This window comes from Hyla sarda, chromosome 10 (assembly GCF_029499605.1).
Source record: "Hyla sarda isolate aHylSar1 chromosome 10, aHylSar1.hap1, whole genome shotgun sequence".
NCBI lineage: Eukaryota > Metazoa > Chordata > Amphibia > Anura > Hylidae > Hyla > Hyla sarda.
Window position 1 is genome coordinate 66,625,175 of NC_079198.1, and position 20,611 is coordinate 66,645,785.

The window sequence follows — 20,611 nt, forward strand, 5'->3', positions numbered from 1 at the left end:
CACTGTGACTTTTTAACAAGCAGCAAACAGGTATATTACTGCAAAAGGGTCACAAAAGGGTATTCTCTTTAGAAACATCTCTACACTACACATAGCAGACATGGCTTTGCTAAGCTGTGCTATCCATTTAAAAAATGCTTAAAATAACTCCCATAATTATGGGAAATGTCAGTAACATCTACACACACTGTTCTTCAAACCCCTAAGGGTTAACACTTAGCTAGTGTGCAGCATAACCAAAATTGTGTAACAAAAAGGAATTTGATTTACTATAAATTGTAAAAGTTTGTTAGAGGCCCAATAGTCAAAGTGAAGTGACCCATGATGTGTAAATACTATTGACCTCCCCCCACCTTTTACTGTCTTTCCATAGAGTCTTTTATTTGCTTTACGGCCTGCCAGCCATCATTTACTCCCTGGTAGGATTGAAGGTGTGGCTGGTCCCACCTACAAATTTGGTTTTACCTTCTTGTCCCCTTCTTATCTATATATATAAAACTCAATGGGGGACATGTATCAAAGATTTTACCCCTGTTTTGTGTGTATTTTTTGGCGCAAAATTTTGTGCAAGCCCTTTTTTTTGCGCATTTTTTGCGCACGTTTTGGTAGAGCATGTCCTCCAGATGTGGCTGAATCGGGGTACCTTGGAGTGCCATATATAGTACGCATGGATTTATTAACTGTGTACTTTTCCTTTACACCAGAAATTTTGCCACAAGAGCTGTTTTTTTTGCACAAATATAAGCCATCTTGGACTTAACGTAGCAAGATGCACAAAATCATTGATTCTATTTTCCAAAGAGTGGATTGAGGAGATTACTATATTTACCCCCAATTTATGAAGCTCGTTGCGCTTGATTGATAAATTTAGCGCTTCTGAGCATAATTTAGAATTCAGGAAAAGGGGTAAACTGCTTCTACCATACACAAATAATGATACATGTCCCCCAATGTGTGTGTGTGTGTGTGTGTGTGTGTATGTGTGTATGTTCCAGTATCTCGTCCAAATGGCTAAAGATATTAACATAAAACTTGGCACACATGTTACTTATATGTCAACAACAAGCATAGGATAGGTAATTTAACCCTTACTCACCCCCATTTGCCAGGGTCGGGGTTTTTGTTTAAAGTCCCATACTAGTCTATGGGAAATATATGTTACTGAATAACTTACAACCGGCTGGAGATATTTTGATAATACTTGGTCACATGTTACTTATATGTCCACTTAAAATATAGGATAGTTAATTTAACCCTAAACTACCCCCATTTGTGAGAGTCAGGGTTTTTGTTTAAAGTCCCATGCAAATCAATGGGAAATGTATTTTCCCACATAACTTCCGTACGGCTGGACATATTTCAATACCTGGTACACATGTTACGGGTCGGGATATGAGGTCGGGATAGGAGGTCGGTATAGGAGGTCGGGATAGGAGGTCGGGATAGGAGGTCGGGATAGGAGGTTGAGATAGGAGGTCAAGATAGGAGGACGGGATAGGAGGTCGAGATAGGAGGACAGGATAGGAGGAGGTTATAGGAGGTTGAGATAGGAGGACGGGATAGGAGGACGGGATAGGAGGTTGGGATAGGAGGTTGGGATAGGAGGACGGGATAGGAGGTCGGGATAGGAGGTCGAGATAGGAGGACGGGATATGAGGTTGAGATAGGAGGTCGGGATAGGAGGTCAAGATAGGAGGTCGAGATAGGAGGTCGAGATAGGAGGATGGGAAAGGAGGACGGGATAGGAGGTCGGGATAGGAAGTCGAGATAGGAGGACGGGATAGGAGGTCAAGATTGGAGGACGGGATAGGAGGACGGGATAGGAAGTCGGGATAGGAGGACGGGATAGGAGGACGGGATAGGAGGTCGGGATAGGAAGTCGGGATAGGAGGACGGGATAGGAGGACAGGATAGGAGGTCGGGATAGGTTGGGATATGGGGTTGGGATATGACAACAATATATGAGGACGGGATATGAACTCAAAAGCTTCCTCTATTAATTTTCCTCCACAACAAGGATTGGGAAGGAAAAACCGGGCAACGTCGGGTACTCAGCTAGTAGTATTATAAAATGCACAATATCCCGTACTCCTGCTTTATGCAATCATCTCCCTATGATCCAAGAACTCTACCATGCTCCATTTCCAAATTTTGTACAGACAACATAAATTACCACAAGGCCAATGGCTCACGAATCCTGGACTGTTCATTTCTACTTTTGATAAAACATAAAAGGTCAAAAAGAAATAAATGGAAACAAATGGAAATGAACAAAGGTAAATAAACATGTAAAGCTGCAGTGGGGGGGGGGGTCATGAACTTTTAACCATGCACATGATTTAGGGGTCAGTTTACATAGTTATCTAACACATTGTTTTAGATCTTTAAGATCGATATGGAAAAGCTGTAATGTTTTTATACTTCTTAAACTTTAAAGAATCAAACTAGTAAAATAGGTAAGAAGGTCTAAAGTGTAAGACCATTAAGACCATAGAAAACTGGTAAACCAGTCCCCTTACATTGTTGGCAAATCCTTCATTTTTTGGCTAGTTCTGAACATTCTCTACATGTGGACGGTTCTCTCTTGTGCAGGGTGTTAGTGTGGGACGTAAATTGGATTGTGAAGGATTTACAATGTTCTAGCTTCAAAACATTGTTTACCAACAAAACAACAGTTGCCTTATGTGCAAGTCCAGGATTAGTTCTCCCCATTCTGCTACTGTTTGTCCTTTATCCTTGATGTATTGCTGTACTTTTGTCTGTGCCGCTGGGTTCCCCTGCAGGCTATTTTATCCATAACACTATGTCATTTTAATGATTTTCAGTCGGAAAACCTTTAAATAAATAAGTAGATGAATAATGCGGACAGATAAGAATATGAAACACATGTTGTATATTTTCATATCCATAATGCAGCAGCCCCTTCCCTGCAGCTCCAGATCTCATTACAGCTGAGCCACACCTCATATTTGGCTACAGAATGAAAGGTCAGTTTTGTTTCCAGACATAGAGGCAGAGGGACTGGACATCATTGTGTTCTCTATAACTTCATGATACAAAATAGGGATATTTACTAAGCAAAATGCATCAGAATTCTAGATTCAGTTATGCCACAAAATAGTGTGGACAGTGGTATCCACTGAAGGCATCCAAGATTATGTTAGAAAACCCTCTTGATGTATACCACTGATGGATAATGCAAAATGGAGTGTGAAAGCATTCTCAGCCACTATTACCCTCTGCCCAAACAGACTCCATCGCATTGATACTGTGGGCCTCCCTACCAATAGCCCTTAAAGGGGTACTCCCACCCTAGACATCTTATACCCTATCCAAAGGATAGGAGATAAGATGTCTGATCGCAGGGGTCCTGCTGCTGGGGACCCCCGCATTATTGCATGCGGCACCCACCTGTTTATTCACCGGAACCGCTGGAGGGTCTGAGTCACGACTCCGGGAACGGAAGTCTGTGACGTCAGGACTCCGCCCCCGTGACACGTCACGCCCGTCCCCTCAGTGCAAGTCTATGGGAGGGGGCGTGATGGCCGTCATGCCCCCTCCCATAGACTAGCATTGAGGGGACGGGCGTGACGTCACACGGGGGCGGAGTCCTGACACCACGGACTTCCGTTCCCGGAGTCGCGACTCAGACCCTCCAGTGGTTCCGGTGAATAAACAGGTGGGTGCCGCATGCAAAAATTCAGGCGTCCCCAGTGGCAGGACCCCCGCGTTCAGACATCTTATCCCCTATCCTTTGGATAGGGGATAAGATGTCTAGGGTGGGAGTACCCCTTTAATGCGCCTGACAGGTCACCAATAGATCTGTGTAAGCTGTACTGGCCATTCAAGTTATCTGAAGGGTAATCTGACCTAGTCAGATAAGACCCTAGGTGTAGGCATGGTAGATGGAAGAATGGAGTTGTTAGAAAGAGGTGTAACATCTGTCACCTGCCATCTGTGGTCATATGGGTGTACTTATATAGGAAGGAGGGCTTATTACAGAGAGTTTTCGTAAGGTGCGGATGTGTTGTTGTTGCAGCATACTGAATGTTTTGTCTGGGGTCTCTGTGTGAAAGAGGAGAACATACAATGTCTTGCAAAAGTATTCACCCCCTTGACTTTTTTCATATTTTGGTGCCTGACAACCTGGAATTAAAATGGATTGTTTAAGTATTTTGATCATTTAATTTACAGAACATACCCACAACTTTGCAGAAGTTTTTTTTATTTATTTATTGTGAAGCAAACAACAAAATAACAGAAAAAGTCAATGTGCATAACTATTTAGCCCCCTAAAGTCAATACTTTGTAGAGCCACCTATTGCGGCAATCACAGCTCCAAGATGCTTTGGCTAAGTCTCTATGAGGTGCCACATCTTACCACTGGGATTTTTGCCCATTCCTCCTTGCAAAACTGCTCCAGCTCCTTTAAGTTGGATGGTTTGCGCTTGTGAACAGCAATCTTTAACCACATAGGTACGTACCCAGGGCATACAGGTACATCTTTGCTTCCTGGTACTTAAGGACCCAGGGCGTACCTGTACACTCGTGAGAATTTTGGTCCCCGCCACGGGCCGGGCAGGGACCGGATCGGGGGGACTGCTGATATCGATCAGCAGGCACCCTGCTCAAATGCCCAGGGGGGTCATCAGACCCCCCCATGTCCATGATCACCGCAAATCGCCAGTGAATTCACACCGGCAATTTGCGCCGATTGCCGGACATACGGGTCTATGGTGACCTGGTGACCCGGAATATAAGGGGGATCAGGGTTGTCCAAGACACCCACGATCCCCCTGAAGGGATAGGAGTGAGGTGGTAGGGGTGCCACAACTCCTATCCCTGCTATTGGTCGTCAAGAAGTGATGACCAATAGCAGATCGGGGGCAGGGGGGTTAACGTTCGTCGGCGGCAGAAGAGGATGGCGATGCGGCTCCCTGGATCCTACGGAAGCTGGTGAGTCTCCTAGCAACATCTGGAGGGCTACAGTCTGAGACCACTATACAGTGGTCTCTAAACTGTAGCCCTCCAGATGTTGCAAAACTACAACTCCCAGCATGCCCACACAGCTGTTTGCTGTTTGGGCATGCTGGGATTTGTAGTTTTGCAACAGCTGGAGGGCTACAGTTTGGAGATCACTGTGCAGTGGTCTCTAAACTGTGGCCCTCTAGATCTTGTAAAACTATAACTCCTAGCATGCCCACACAGCAGTTTGCTGTCTGGGCATGCTAGAATTTGTAGTTTTACAACATCTGGAAGGCCACAGCTTGGAGATCACTGTGCAGTGGTCTCTAAACTGTAGCCCTCCAGATGTTGCAAAACTGCAAATTCCAGCATGCCCAAACCTCCAGCTGTTACATAACTACATCTCCCAGCATGCCCTTCGATGATCAGTACATGCTGGGAGTTGTAGTTTTGCAACAGCTGGAGGCACACTGGTTGGAAAATACTGAGTTAGGTAACAGAACCAAACTGAAGGTTTTCCAACCAGTGTGCCTCCAGCTGTTGCAAAAGCTACCCCCAGTATGCACGTTCTTTCAGTACATGCTGGAAGTTGTAGTTTTGAAACAGCTGGAGGATTGACCCTGACTTCCATTCCAAACAAATTCTCTCTCCAGAAGTTAAATTGTGCTCCCCCTCCTCTGAGCATTGTAGTGCGCCAGCAGAACACTTGACGTCCACACATGGGGTATTTCCATACTCAGAAGAAATGGGGTTACAAATTTTGGGGGTCATTTTCTCCTATTACCCCTTGTAAAAATGTAAAATATAGGGAAAAAACTGCATTTTAGTGAAAAAAATTTTTTTTTTCATTTACACATCCGACTTTAACGAAAAGTCGTCAACACCTGTGGGGTGTTAAGGCTCACTGGACCCCTTGTTACATGCCTTGAGGAGTTTAGTTTCCAAGATGGTATGCCAGGTGGGGTTTTTCTGCTGTTCTGGCACCATAGGGGCTTTCTTAATGCAACATGTCCCACAAAAACCATTTCGGCAAAATTCCCTCTCCAAAATCCCATTGTTGCTCCTTCCCTTCTGTGCCCTCTACTGCGCCCGCCGAATATTTGGCATACACATATGAGGTATTTCCTTACTCAAGAGAAATTTGGTTACAAATTTTGTTTTGTTTTTTCTCCTATTACCCCTTGTAAAAATTCAAAAACTAGGTAGACATATTGTATATGTGAATCAATATATAATTTATTTGGAATGTCTATTTTCCTTACAAGCAGAGAGCTTCAAAGTTAGAAAAATACTACATTTTCAATTTTTTCATCAAATTTTGGAATTTTTCACCAAGAAATTATGCAAGTATCGACAAAAATTTACCACTACAATGAAGTAAAATATGTCACGAAAAATCTCGGAATCAGAATGAAAAGTAAAAGCATCCCAAAGTTATTAATGCTTAAAGTGACAGTGGTCAAATGTGCAAAAAATGGCTGGGTCCTTAAGGTGAAAATGGGCTGGGTCCTTAACCCCTTAAGGACTCAGCGTTTTTCCGTTTTTGCATTTTAATTTTTTCCTCATCACCTTCTAAAAATCATAACGCTTTCAATTTTGCACCTAAAAATCCATATGATGGCTTATTTTTTGCGCCACCAATTCTACTTTGCAGTGACATTAGTCATTTTACCAAAAAATCCACGACGAAACAGAAAAAAAAATCATTGTGCAACAAAATTGAAGAAAAAATTTCATTTTGTAAATTTTGAGAGCTTCCGTTTCTACGCAGTGCATTTTTCGGTAAAAATAACATCTTAGCTTTATTCTGTAATTCCATACGGTTAAAATGATAACCTTCTTATATAGGTTGGATATTGTCGTACTTTGGAAAAAAATCATACATACATGCAGGAAAATGTATATGTTAAAAATTCTCATCTTCTAACCCCTATAACTTTTTTATTTTTCCACGTACGGGCCGGTATGAATGCTAATTTTTTGCGACGTGATCTGAAGTGTTTATCGGTACCATTTTTGTTTTGATCGGACTTATTGATCGCTTTTTATTCATTTTTTCATTATATAAAAAATGCCCAAAAATGCACTATTTTGGACTTTGGAATTTTTTTACGCGCACGCCATTGACTGTGCAATTTCATTAACGATATATTTTTATAGTTCGGACATTTTCACACGCGGCGATACCACATATGTTTATTTTTATTTAGACTTTTTTTTTTTTGGGAAAAGGGGGGTGATTCAAACTTTTAATAAGGAAGGGGTTAAATGACCTTTGAGCTGCCGGCAACCATTTACTTTTGTTTTCAGACGCAGCGGTCAACTTTGACCGCCGCATCTGAAGGGTTAACAGCGCGCGGCACAATTATCGGTGCCGCACGCTGTTAGCCCAGGGTCCCGGCTATCGTCAGCAGCCGGGACCGACCCGGTGTGATGCGGGGTCACGGCGTGACCCCGTTTTTCACACCGGGACTGGGCTTAGGGCGTACAGGTACGCCCTAAGTCCTTAAGAGGTTAAGTGGTTAAAGGGGTAGTTTTTTTTTTCTTTATATCAACTGGCTCCAGAAAGTTAAACAGATTTGTAAATTACTTCTATTAAAAAATCTTAATCCTTCCAATAATTATCAGCTGCTGAAGTTGAGTTGTCCTTGTCTATCTGGCAACAGTGCTCTCTGCTGACATCTCTGCTTGCCTCAGGAACTTCAAAGAGTAGAAGAGGTTTACTATGGGGTATTTGCTTCTACTCTGGTCATCAGTGAGACAAAATATCCCCTTTAAGTTAGACCACAGATTTTCGATTGGATTGAGATCTGGGCTTTGACTAGGCCATTCCAACACATTTACATGTTTTCCCTTAAACCACTCAAGTGTTGCTTTAGCAGTGTGTTTGGGGTCATTGTCCTGCTGGAAGGTGAACCTCCGTCCTAGCCTCAAATCATGCACAGAATGGTACAGGTTTGGCTCAAGAATATCCCTGTATTTAGCACCATCCATCTTTTCCTCAACTCTGACCAGTTTGCCATTCCCCACAGCATGATGCTGCCACCACCATGTTTCACTGTGGGGATGGTGCTCTTTGGGTGATGTGATGTGTTGGGTTTGCGCCAGACATAGCGTTTTCTTTGATGGTCAAAAAGTTCAACTTTAGTCTCATCAGACCAGAGCACGTTCTTCCATACATTTTGGGAGTCTTTTCACAAACTCACAACATGCCTTTTTGTTTTTAGCTGAAAGTAATGGCTTTCTTCTGACCACTTTGCCATAAAGCCCAACTCTATGGAGCGTACGGTTTATTGTCATCCTATGTACAGATACTCCAGTCTCTGCTGTGGCACTCTGCAGCTCCTCCAGGGTTACCTTTGGTCTCTGTGCTGCCTCTCTAATTAATGCCCTCCTTGCCCGGTCCATGAGTTTTGGTGGGCGGACGTATCTTGGCAGGTTTGCTGTTGTGCTATGTTCTTTCCATTTGGTTATGATAGATTTTATGGGGATCCTCCTGGGGATCATTAAAGATTTATATTTTTTTTTTTATAACCTAACCCTTGACTTATTACCTGTATATGTAATGACAGATAATGTGACACTTAGATTGCACCAGGCCAGGGCCCTCCCAGAGAGCAGACTGAGGATGAAGTCTACCTTGGCTCACTCAGACGGAAACTGGTCTGATAGTAGCTCGAGATGAAGAGAGCACTGAGACAGGAACCTACGGCATAGTTTAGGATCTCTGTCATATTTGTCTGGTAGAGACAAACGGATTCTGGCTCTAGTGGTAACTGCGGGCGGAGGTGATGCAGCAGGTGCAGGCTTTGGTGCAGGCTGTTGCTGAGCAGGCAGGAGCTGTTGCATCATGGCGGTCAACTGGGCCAGCTGCTGACCTTGCTGGGCCACAATGGAGGTGAGGTCCGCTAGACTTGGCAGGGGAACATCAGCGGGATCCATGGCCGGATCTTACTGTCATGCACCGGCAGGATAGGTAGTGGATCCTCTGGACCACAGAGGCGATGGCACGGGTTGTACTGGAGGACCGGTTCTAAGCAGTTACTGGTTTTCACCAGAGCCCGCCGCAAGGCGGGATGGACTTGCTGCGGCGGTAACTACCAGGTCGTATCCCCCAGTAACAACTCGACCTCTCTGGCAGCTGATATAGCGTGGTACACGGAGCAGGCAAGAGCGTAGTTGGACGCAGCAGAGGTCAGGGCAGGCAGAAAGGGTTCACAGGCGAGTATACGGTAGCAATGGGTTCGGCAACTGGCAAGGCAATATCACAGTAGGGAACGCTTTCTCAAAGGCACTAGGCACAAAGATCCGGCAAGGGCAGGAAGGGGCAGCTGCCTTTTATTGGGAAGGGTCAGTGGGAGGTGAGGAACCAGTGCACCAATTACCAGTGCACTGGCCCTTTAAACTTACTGATGCAGGCGCACACGCGCCCTAGAGAGCAGGGCCGCACGCCGGGATCCAGGAGAGCAGAGCGCCGTGCGGGGAGCAGGTAAGTCGAACAGGGACGCGGCACGTGAGCGGGGACCAGCCGCCACGCTTGCCGTGTCCCTGCCACTGTGAGACCCGCGCTCCCGGTCAGTACGTCTGACCGGGAGACGCCGAGTCCCCGGAGCAGAGGACAGAGGCAGCGGGCACTCCAGTCCGTAGGTGAAGACCGGAGCGCTCGCTGTGACAGTACCTAAGCCTAAATTGAAGAACTAATTTGTTTTTGTTGTGACCATTTTTTTGTTGTTGTTGTAATGTTTTTTCACCAGACAGGAGGAGTGCCTCTTATCTTTTGCGGAGGTTTGACCTGTAACAGTTTTTCCCCATATTGTTTGTGCAGTCCACTTACATATGTTACATACGTTAATCATATTCCTCCTGTCTTGACTATCTCTGTTTAAGACTAAACAAATAGTAATTCTTTTAATCCCCCTCATTAATATAGCTGCCACCACCTCCCTTTACAGCTTCAGGACATCCTTCCTACGAACTAGCCCTCAAAACTGAACAGCGAATTTAAAGGGGTATTCCGGACCGAAGACATCTTATCCCCTATCCAAAGGATAAGGGATAAGATGTCTGATTGTGGGGATCCCACCCCTGGGGACCCCCGCTATCTCGCATGCCACACCCACCTGTGTCCACTGCACAGAGCGATGATTGCTCCTTGTCTGAAGGGTCACAACTTTCGGGCCGGAGTATCGTGATGTCACGACTCTGCCCCGTGTGACATCGCGCCCCACCCCCTCAATGCAAGTCTATGGGAGGGGGCTTGAGGGCCGTCACACCCCCTCCCATAGACTTACATTGTGGGGGATCAGACATCTGAGGGGGATCAGACAGAGGCGATTACCAAAGATCCCCTCCACGGAACGGAACAAGGTGAGTACGGTTGTCATCAGTGTCACCTGCACTATCTGTCGGTACCTACAGGTTACTGCAGGTGACACTGGTGACAGATTTCCTTTAAGGTCATTGTCTTGTTTAAGGTAAACCTTCTGCCCAGTCTGGGATCCAGAGCACTCTAGATCATGTTTTCCTGAAAAATACCCAACAGCATGATTCTGCCACCACAATACTTCCCTGTAGGGGTGTTATTGGGCAGGTGATGAGCAGTGTCTGGATTCCTCCAGACATGACACCTGAGGCGAAATGTTCAGTCTTAGTTTAATCAGAAGGAAGAATCTTGTTTCTCACAGTCTGAGAGTCCTTTAGGCAGGTTTTCCTGTTTTGTTTTTTTTTGGGTTTTTTTTTCTAGCCCAGATTGGTGGAGGCTGCAGTTATAGTTTACCTCCTGGAAGTTTTTTTTCCCACCTCCTCACAAGATCTTTGGAGCTCAGCCAGAATGACTATTGGGTTCTTGTATAGTAGAACCAAAAGAACCCTAAGAATCTGGCGCCGCTGCCTCAGAAGTGAATGATGGAATCCAAAGATCCAAGAAATGCTAACTGAATAACATTTATTAAAGGAGTAAAATAAAAATGAATACAGTTATGGGTTCTAGAGGTCACCTCCTTCTTCAGATTGCAATTTAAAGGGGTACTCCGGCGCTTAGACATCTTATCCCCTATCCAAAGGATAGGGGATAAGATGCCCAATGACGGGGGTCCCGCCGCTGGGGACCCCCCATGATCTTGCACGCCGCACCCCATTATAAATCATGTCTAAGCGCCGGAGTACCCCTTTAACTTAGCTTTTGCCTAAGGTGGCAAATATCCTTTTTGAGTGGCCTGTTCGGGAGATCGCTGGGGGTCCCAGTGGTTGGACCCCCTGTGATCAGACACATCCCTATGCTGTGGATAGGGAATGTTACTTTTTGCTGCACATCCCCTTTAGAAAAGAGTTTAATGTGATAACTTGGCCTCCAGAGATCTTGTGGCGTCCATGAATAATAGATACACCACCTACACAGTTTTAGGCTGATCACTATATTCTTCTGGCAGCCTCCTTATTTTTTTTGTTTGCTGGTTTCCAACCAAACATATGCCAGGTGTGATGAATCTGTATTATAATAACAAGCCTGTCTCGTTTACATAAATAATATATTTATCATAAAGAACTTTCAATATTGATACATTTTTTTTGATAAACATACATCCTGACAAAACAAGGCTACAAGATGGTTCATTTTCAATGCAGAGTTCAAGGTAGGGATCGACCGATTATCGGTTTGGCCGATATTATCGGCCGATAATCACGATTTTGGGCATTATCGGTATCGGCAATTACCTTGCCGATAATCCGATAATGCCCCGCCACCGCCCCACCACTGACCCGCCGCACCGCCCCACGTCACACCCCCCACCGCACCGCCCTGGCCCCATTGCCTCCCCCATCCCCGGTTTTATAATTACCTGTTCCCGGGGTCCACGCTACTTCTGGCTCCTGCTGCGTCCTGCGTTACGCTGTGCGCAATGACGAGTGACGTGACGCAACGCGTCGTCACCGTCAGTGCGCACACTGACAACTCAGTGTGTAGAGTGGACCCCAGGCCCCCGGAACAGGTAATTAAAAAAGCGGGGATGGGGGAGGCAATGGGGCTGGGGCGGTGCGGTGGGTGGTGCAACGCGGCGCGGTGGTAGGGGGTGCGGAGCGGTGGGGGGGGAGGCGGTCGTGGTGGCGGTGATAGGACTCAGGACCCCCGGACAGGCAGGGGGAGAGAAGCATGCAGCGGCGGCGGTCTATGGCACCGCAAAAGCCGCTGCAGTTCATTGATTTAGAGCGCCCGCTTTAAATCAATGATCTGCAGCGGTGTCGCGGGGGGATAAATAGCCAATAGCTTATACTGGAATATCGGTATAAGTTATCGGCTATCGGCCCTAACCTGCACAGATTATCGTTATCGGCCCTAAAAAAACGATATCGGACGATCCCTAGTTCAAGGTCAGGCGGACAGAAGTGTGAACTTCTCCAGGCTCGTTCCCGTGATCAGTCGGGGTCTGAACATTTTGATTTGTCTCTATAACATATCAAAAGTTTGTTTTTTTAAATGACAAGTACCATGTAAGGTAAAATGTCAAAATTGAAAAAACTGTTCCGCCGGCAATGATCTCTTTTGACACAGTTTAAGCACCTTAAAGGGGTACTCTGCCCCTAGGCATCTTATCCCCTATCCAAAGATGCCTGACATTACATTCAGAACACTTGGGAGTTATGCTAAGCCACGCCCCCTTGTGACCTCACACCCCACCCCCTCTATTCATAACTACAGGAGGGGGCATGGCATCCATAACACCCCCCTCCCATAGACATAAATTGAGGGAGCGTGGCGTGACGTCACAACCACGGCCGCCCACACCAAGCTTTCAGAACATAATGTTCAGAACGCCAAGTGCTGCACGGAGATCGTGGGGAAGGCCGGACCCCCTTTTACCAGACATCTTATCTTAAGGGATAAAATGTCTAGGGGCAGAGTACCCCTTTCAGGCTATGTTCAGATGGTAGAATGTCTGTACGGAAAACTTTTGTGCGGACATTCCACCGACAGCAGTGTGCTGGCATTTCCGAGGACTGCTCAGAAATGTCCCAGAAATGAGACGGCAATGCATTTCCAGGCTGACTCCGCAGAAAGAATCAACATGTCTATTTCTGCAGACTCCGGAATTGGGATTCCGCTGTGTGCACAGTGCGGCAGAATTGCATTGAAATCAATGGGACTCTACTGTAGCAGAAAATCCATGCAGAATTCTTCTGTGGAATTCCACACAGAAACTTGTGTGAAGAAAGCCTTAGACTAGGTTCCCACTGCCCTTGGGCACTAGGTTTAAAATACATGCCTACATGTCAAACATGTCCATAAACTATTATAAGCCAAGTGTGCCAAAAGATTGGGCATATGTGTGGCCAAAACACATCTTCATGACTTGGTCTCTCAGTGTATGTTTTTATTCAGGAGTCTATGGCAGACATAGCTATTTGTAAAGCTGACCATTCACGGGAATGTTCTTGGCTCATTTGGCTGAAAGCTATCTCTCCAGATCCCCCCCATATACATGCACACTCAGCTCAGCCAAATGTGTACGGACATTTATCAATTTTGCCTGTTGACAGTTTCTTTTTACCCTTTTTTCTTTTCAGGGTGCGTTCACACGCTCTTTGTTTTTGCGGGTTTTCCGCAGCGTATTTTAAAGGGGTGGGCTCTTCTCGGCAGTCCATAGCAGAAAGTCCGCGGCGGAATTTACACTGCGGAAAATCCGCCGCAAGCCCCATTGAAGTCAGTAGGGACTGTGGCGGATTTTCCGCAGTGTAAATTCCGCCGCGGACAATCTGCTATGGACAGCCGAGAAGAGCCCGCCCCTTTCAAATACGCTGCGGAAAACCCGCAAAAACAAAGAGCGTGTGAACGCACCCTCACTTTGGTTTTCGTGGACATGCACCAAATTCATCATTTGGTGCAAGTTGTCAGTAATTTTGGCTCAAATGTTGAAATCAGCCGTTCACAGCGCCTTTTACACAGAACTTACCCCCACAGAGGACGCGTATTTTACCCTGTAGAGCAGCCATTTCGGAGTCCCTCCTGCAGTATATCAGCAAGCGACATGAGTTCTTTTCTTTTGTGGGGTTTATAGCCACCATGTGAAATGGATTTTATTTTCAACTTGGGTAGTTTTTTTTGTTACTTTAGTGCTTTAACTTTCCTGAACCTGTGTGGCCATGTCCAATGCTGGCTCAACGGAGGGTGAAAGTCCTCCCTATGTCGCAGGATAGTATTGAGCAGCCCCGGAGGCGTCGCTGCTTTCACAAAAAAAGTGTTTTAATGTATTTTGACGCCTTTACTTTTTCTGACATTGCTATGTGTGTTTTCCATGTGCAAAATTTATTGGCGGTGATTTGCGCCAAAAAAAAACCTAGAGGCGCAAGAATCGATTGGATCGATTGGCGCAAATGACGAATTACTGAGTAAAGTTAAAATCACACACAGGACCGTGTGATTTTGAGAAAGTTGTAAAAATGACAGTGGAGAAGATGCGCCAAACTTTGGCGCCAAAAGACACTGCGCCAAAGTATTGCACCAAAGTTACGGGATAAAAAAAACACATAAATCCTTTGATAAATACCCCCCCCCCCCCCCTATGTGTTTTGTACAGGGAGAAAGAAGAAAGTGGCTTGCAGACAACTCTGGCAGCAACTTATCTTCTAAAGCAGTGGTCTCCAACCTGCGGACCTCCAGATGTTGCAAAACTACAACTCCCAGCATGCCCGGACAGCCGGGCATGCTGGGAGTTGTAGTTTTACAACATCTGGAGGTCCGCAGGTTGGAGACCACTGTTCTAAAGGATCAGGGATTTGAAATCCAACCTGCTTGACCATTCTCTCCCCCTGTTTATTTCCATCTGCCATCAAGGGTTTGGAATCCACCATATGCTTTACATGGGCAGTCGATAACACTGAAATCAATGGCTTTGGCCGACACGTATCTAAGGTGAATGGCCAGCTTAAAGTTGCTAATTTCTTTCAAAACAGCACCACTTCTGTGCTCAGGTGGTGTGCGGTATTACAACTTGGCTCCATTCACTTCAATGAAACTAAGCTGCAATACCACACACAACCTGAGGACAGAGGTGGTGCTGTTTGTGGATGAAATCAACTCTGATTTTCTAATGCTGGCGAACCCCTTTAGGCTGGGAATACACTTGGTGTACACAAAAAACTCTGCAGCCAGAGTCCATAGAAAAGGATGAAATGCCAGAGTGACATGGCCGTGTTTTTACCCTTTCATGGCATTCTTACACTAAGCAGCTTGCTGAGGATATGGCATTTTTCAAGAAATATTGATTTATTTTATTTATTTATATAGCGCCTACAGATTCCGCAGCGCTTACAATTATGGGGTACACACAAAGACAAGTATCAGATGTTTTTCCTCCCATAGACTTCTATTTGAGGAAGAAAACACCATGGGGGATATTTTTCAGTATAATTGTGGCTAAAACAAGCAAAAAGCCACAAAATTTTGAGAAAGGAAAACATTATGTGCAAAGATTATGCAGCTTTTTGCCCATTTTCTCAGTACTCACCAAGTGAAGGGAGCTTAGTGCAGAGTGGGAATGGCTGAATTTAAAGCGGTACTCCACTCCCCAGCATTCAGAACATTTAGTTCCGAACGCTGGGTGCGGACTTCGGGGTCACCACGCCCCCTCCTGATGTCACGCCCACCCCCTCAATGAAAGTCACACCCCCTCCCATAGGCTTGCATTGAGGGGGTGGGCGTGATGTCACGAGGGGGGGGGGTGACGACCCCCCCGAAGCCGGCACCCAGCGTTCAGAACTAAATTTTCTGAATGCTGGGGAGTGAAGTACCGCTTTAAATTCAGCCACCTTAGATAGGGGAGTGGAGTGCCCCTTTAATGCTTGCTAGCAAGTCTAAACTGTGCTTGAAGTCTCCACTAGCTCAGAGCGGGTGGAGATTCCAGGGAGAGCACACAGGCAGCGGGGCATTTATAAAGACTGGCAGCAGTGATGGTGGTCTTGATAAATGCCCCCCATGTGTATTTAAAGGAGTTATCCAGGAATATAAATTCAGAGCTATTTTCTTTCAAAAACAGCATCACCTCTGTCCTCAGGTTGTGTGTGGTATTACATCTCATTTCCATTGAGGTAAATGGAGGCAAGTTGTAATACCACACATAGCCTGAGGGCAGTGTTGGTGCTGTTTTTGGAAGAAACTAGCTCTGTGTTTCTATCACTGGATAACCATTTTACTATTGGCATTTTATTCTGGGATAAAACCCAAAGAAAAAACACTAATGCACATATTTAAAAAAAATATAAAAATAAAACTCCAAACAAAGTAATGTGTCATCTAAGCCTCAGACTAGGTCCATACTACATTAGTGCCTCTAGTTAGACATATCCGTATCCTGTAACGCAGGCCAGCGGATGCCATTCATTTCAATGGCCGAACAGTCACCGTTGAGGCTTATTCAGTGAACCTTAGAGGGCAGTCTGCTGTGCTATCCAGTCGGCTGAAAATAGCACAGATGCCCCAAACGGTGACACCATTCGGCCATTGAAATGAATGGCATCCGCTGGCCTGCGTTACAGTATACGTTTTTGGCGGGATGCTGACGGATATGTCTAATGAGAGACGATAAGGTAATGCGGACCTATTCTATTCATATTATCAACTATGCCTAAGGGTACGTTCACACAAGCTGATTTTTATTGTGGGTTTTCCGCTGCGTATTTGAAAGTGGGCGGGCTCTTTTCGGCTGTCCGCAGCAGATTTTATGTGGTTTAATTTACGCTGCGGAAAATCCGCCGCAGTCCCAACTGACTTCAATGGGGCTTGCAGCGTAAATTCCACCGTGGAAAATCTGCTGTGGACGGCCGAGAAGAGCCCTCCCACTTTCAAGTACGCAGCGGAAAACCCACAAAAAAATCCGCTCGTGTGAACGTACCCTAAGACTGGGATATCACACAACTTTTTTTTTTTTTTAAACAAAAAATGTGCATTAAAGGTCACAGCGTCTGGAAGTTCATTACTCCGAAGGCTGTGTGCGAGCTTCCGTGTTGGCAGCCGCCGGGCGTGACGTCACGCCCGGCCCCTTCGTGACGTCTCGCCCGCCCCCTCGTGACGTCACGCCCGCCTCCTCAATGAAAGTCTATGGGAAGGGGGCGCTCATCTCTAGTAATTACGTATAATGGAATTCCCTGTTTGTATAAACTTAACTTTACCACTATGGAAAATGATAAGCAGCAAGGGAAAATATTGAAGCAGATTTAGTAAATGTGTTAAATAAATAAATAAAATCTCCATTAAAGGGATACTCTGGTGGAAACCTTTTTTTTTTTTTTTTTTTTTAATGAACTGGTGCCAGAAAGTTAAATAGATTTGTAAATGACTTCTATTAAAAAAAAAGCTTAATCCTTTTAGTACTTTTTAGCAGCTGTATGCTACAGAGGAAATTCTTTACTTTTTGTATCTCTTTTTTGTCCTGTCCACAGTGCTCTCTGCTGACCCCTCTGTCCGTGTCAGGAACTGTCCAGAGCAGCATAGGTTTGCTATGGGGATTTTCTCCTGCTCTGGACAGTTCCTGACACAGGCATCAGGTGTCAGCAGAGAGCACTGTGGACAACACAAAAAATAAATAAAAATGTTTTTGATTTTCCTCTGTAGAATACAGCTGCTAAAAAGTACTAAAAGGATTAAGATTTATTAATAGAAGTCATTAACAAATCTGTTTAACTTTCTGGCAGCAGTTCATTAAAAAAATATTTCCACCAGAGTACCCCTTTAACCTAAAGCCGAAATTGATGGTAAGATGCTTTCTAGCTCCAATAAAGTTCATCCTGCTCCGCCGACTGGATGCATGGAAAACTATGAGCACAGACTTCTTGGATTTCCTTCCTAACCCAAAGCTGATGAAGATAAAGGCGGACACACAGGTTATACGAGTGAGGTAACCAACAAAACCCTCAAGAGATAGAAAAGTCTGGAAGAGTTCCCCTGGTTACCAGGAATGTAAAACCACTGGATGCAAATAACTAGATATATTCTTATATTTTGGCATTTTTTTGTTGTCTCCTGAGACACGTCTGGAATCAACAGGCGAGTGTGGGAGTGGACAGGCTGAAACCTTATCCTGCCTTTTGGAATCTGGGAGTTGCTAGAGGTGGGGCCTTTAATTGTTCTAAGGAGACCTTGCCTCCAGCTCTGGAAGAGGAGAGGCAGGGGGGAGGTGTGCAGACATACAGGCAGAGGGAGAGAAGGGAACAAGGAGTGGGGGGCTCTAGGTAGTTGGGAAGTCAATGAGAGGAAGAGGAGGAAAGGAAGTACATAAGGCAGATCAGAAGACAGCAGGGAAAGTAAACAGCATGTTGGGAGGAGAGAAGGCAAGAAGAAGACACTGACCATCAGAAACATCTACCCAGATTACCAGGAGCATCTACCCTGACTGACCCCTCCAGTCCTAATGGAAGCTAATCCCACCCAGTAGAAGACCAGCCTGGCAGCCCCTTCCATCCAAGGTAAGAATGAAACAATACTCCCCATCCATTTACTTCCTCTGAAAGTTCACTTCAAGTCTCCTGTAACTCTTTCACTGCCAACTTGAAGTTTACAAACACCACCTGCACAACTACCGCTCTGATAGTGTGAAAGGTGACTGAGTATTTTATCCTGATCCTTTTTTAGTTGGCTTTTGTTTATCATGTTGTGGTTTATTGGCAACAATGTTGCACATGGGGCAACTTGCTCCACTTGTGTCCATCTTAACACTATACAAATGTGTGTTTAATATGTAACACTTTGGGATTGTATTTGTGAACCTGACTCACAATGGAGGGACTGATCTCTGTCTGGATTCAGGTGCACAGGGGGACTGATCCCTGCCTGGATTCAGGTGCACAGGGGGACTGATCCCTGTCTGGATTCAGGTGCACAGGGGGACTGATCCCTGCCTGGATTCAGGTGCACAGGGGGACTGATCCCTGCCTGGATTCAGGTGCACAGGGGGACTGATCCCTGCCTGGATTCAGGTGCACAGGGGGACTGATCCCTGCCTGGATTCAGGTGCACAGGGGGACTGATCCCTGCCTGGATTCAGGTGCACAGGGGGACTGATCCCTGCCTGGATTCAGGTGCACAGGGGGACTGATCCCTGCCTGGATTCAGGTGCACAGGGGGACTGATCCCTGCCTGGATTCAGGTGCACAGGGGGACTGATCCCTGCCTGGATTCAGGTGCACAGGGGGACTGATCCCTGCCTGGATTCAGGTGCACAGGGGGACTGATCCCTGCCTGGATTCAGGTGCACAGGGGGACTGATCCCTGCCTGGATTCAGGTGCACAGGGGGACTGATCTCTGCCTGGATTCAGGTGCACTGATCCCAACCCGGATGTAACCAATGAGTTAAAACTGATTCTTTCTATGTAGAAGAAATCCATCTTAGTTTTTTTGTTTTATTGTTTTGTGTTATAACGGTAAAGCTCTCCAGAGCAGTGATCCCCCAACCTGTGGTTCTCCAGCAGTTGCAAAACTACAACTCTCAACATGCCCTGACAGCCTTTGGCTGTCAGGGCATGTTGAGGGTTGTAGTTTTGCAACTGCTGGAGAACCACAGGTTGGGGATCACTGACTTAGAGTATGTGTGTAACTTTATTTATTTATTTATTTTAACCAGGTCATTGCTTTCAGGCTGTATATTTTCATTAGTACTGTGAATTATATAGATTATTTTATTCATTTTCTATCCAACAATTTTTATTTATGTATAATAATTTTTTTTTTTTTTTTTTTTTTTTTTTTTTTATCATCATTGCTTTGCAAACCTGACTGGCACTGTAGGGGTTATACAGTGCACAACTGGTAGTCTTCATATGTGTGAGTGACAATCCCTTGTTAGATCCAGCAGACAGTCAGGCGCACATCTGCGACGTATGGCACCAGGCACAGGCAAGCCCTCTTCTCACTACAGTAATAGGATTTTTAGGCAAGCTCTATAGCTAGACAGTAAGACTAGCCTGGACTCAGGGTTCTTTAAGGCAGTGTTTTCCAAACAGGGTGTCTTCAGCTGTTGCAGAACTACAACTCTAATAATGGCTGGAGACACCCTGTTTGGAAAACACTGCCTAAGGTTTGCTCAAAAGCTGTGCAGATTTCATCTCTCATTGACTTCAATAGCGAATGTTCCCAATGTGGTTTAAAAAAAAAAAAAACAGAAACTGTTAAAAAGAGAAGTGACATGTCACTATTCACACATGGAGGCTCACATTGAAAAAAAGTGAAGGGGGGGGGTACAAATTAGGTCTTTGTTGTTCTTCTTTGCTCAGGATATAGCACCTAAAGAGTTAAGTAAATGGACTGAATGTCAGATTAATAAAGGTGGCGTGGATAGGAGTATAGTGCAGGCATTGTTCTCTCTGTGGCCCTTAACACACCTGCTAGTCTCGGTTTCTTACAAGTGAGCAGGGATGAATGTACAGTTGGCGCTTCCCAATGCTCTGTGGATCAGCCATGTCACTCCTGTCACTGGGGACAGTCTGGTCTATGCAAAAACTGTCAAGTGTGTGATGTCCAAAACATGTTGTGTTCATGACTAGAGATGAGCGAACTTACAGTAAATTTGATTTGTCACAAACTTCTCGGCTCGGCAGTTGATGACTTTTCCTGCATAAATTAGTTCAGCTTTCAGGTGCTCCGGTGGGCTGGAAAAGGTG

General features: G+C 45.5%; 1 protein-coding gene across 4 annotated transcripts in view; it reads left to right on the forward strand.

Moving 5' to 3' along the window:
• Positions 1-18,050: 18,050 nt before the first annotated feature.
• Positions 18,051-20,611, forward strand: part of PLEKHA4 (pleckstrin homology domain containing A4) — a 90,780-nt gene continuing 88,219 nt past the window's right edge. For 3 of the 4 annotated variants that reach the window (XM_056543091.1, XM_056543093.1, XM_056543095.1), the window contains exon 1: positions 18,075-18,420. The gene's annotated coding sequence lies outside the window, so the exon portion shown is untranslated. Of the gene's footprint in view, positions 18,421-20,611 lie in introns of all 4 variants that reach the window. The other variant, XM_056543092.1, reaches the window with a different exon arrangement.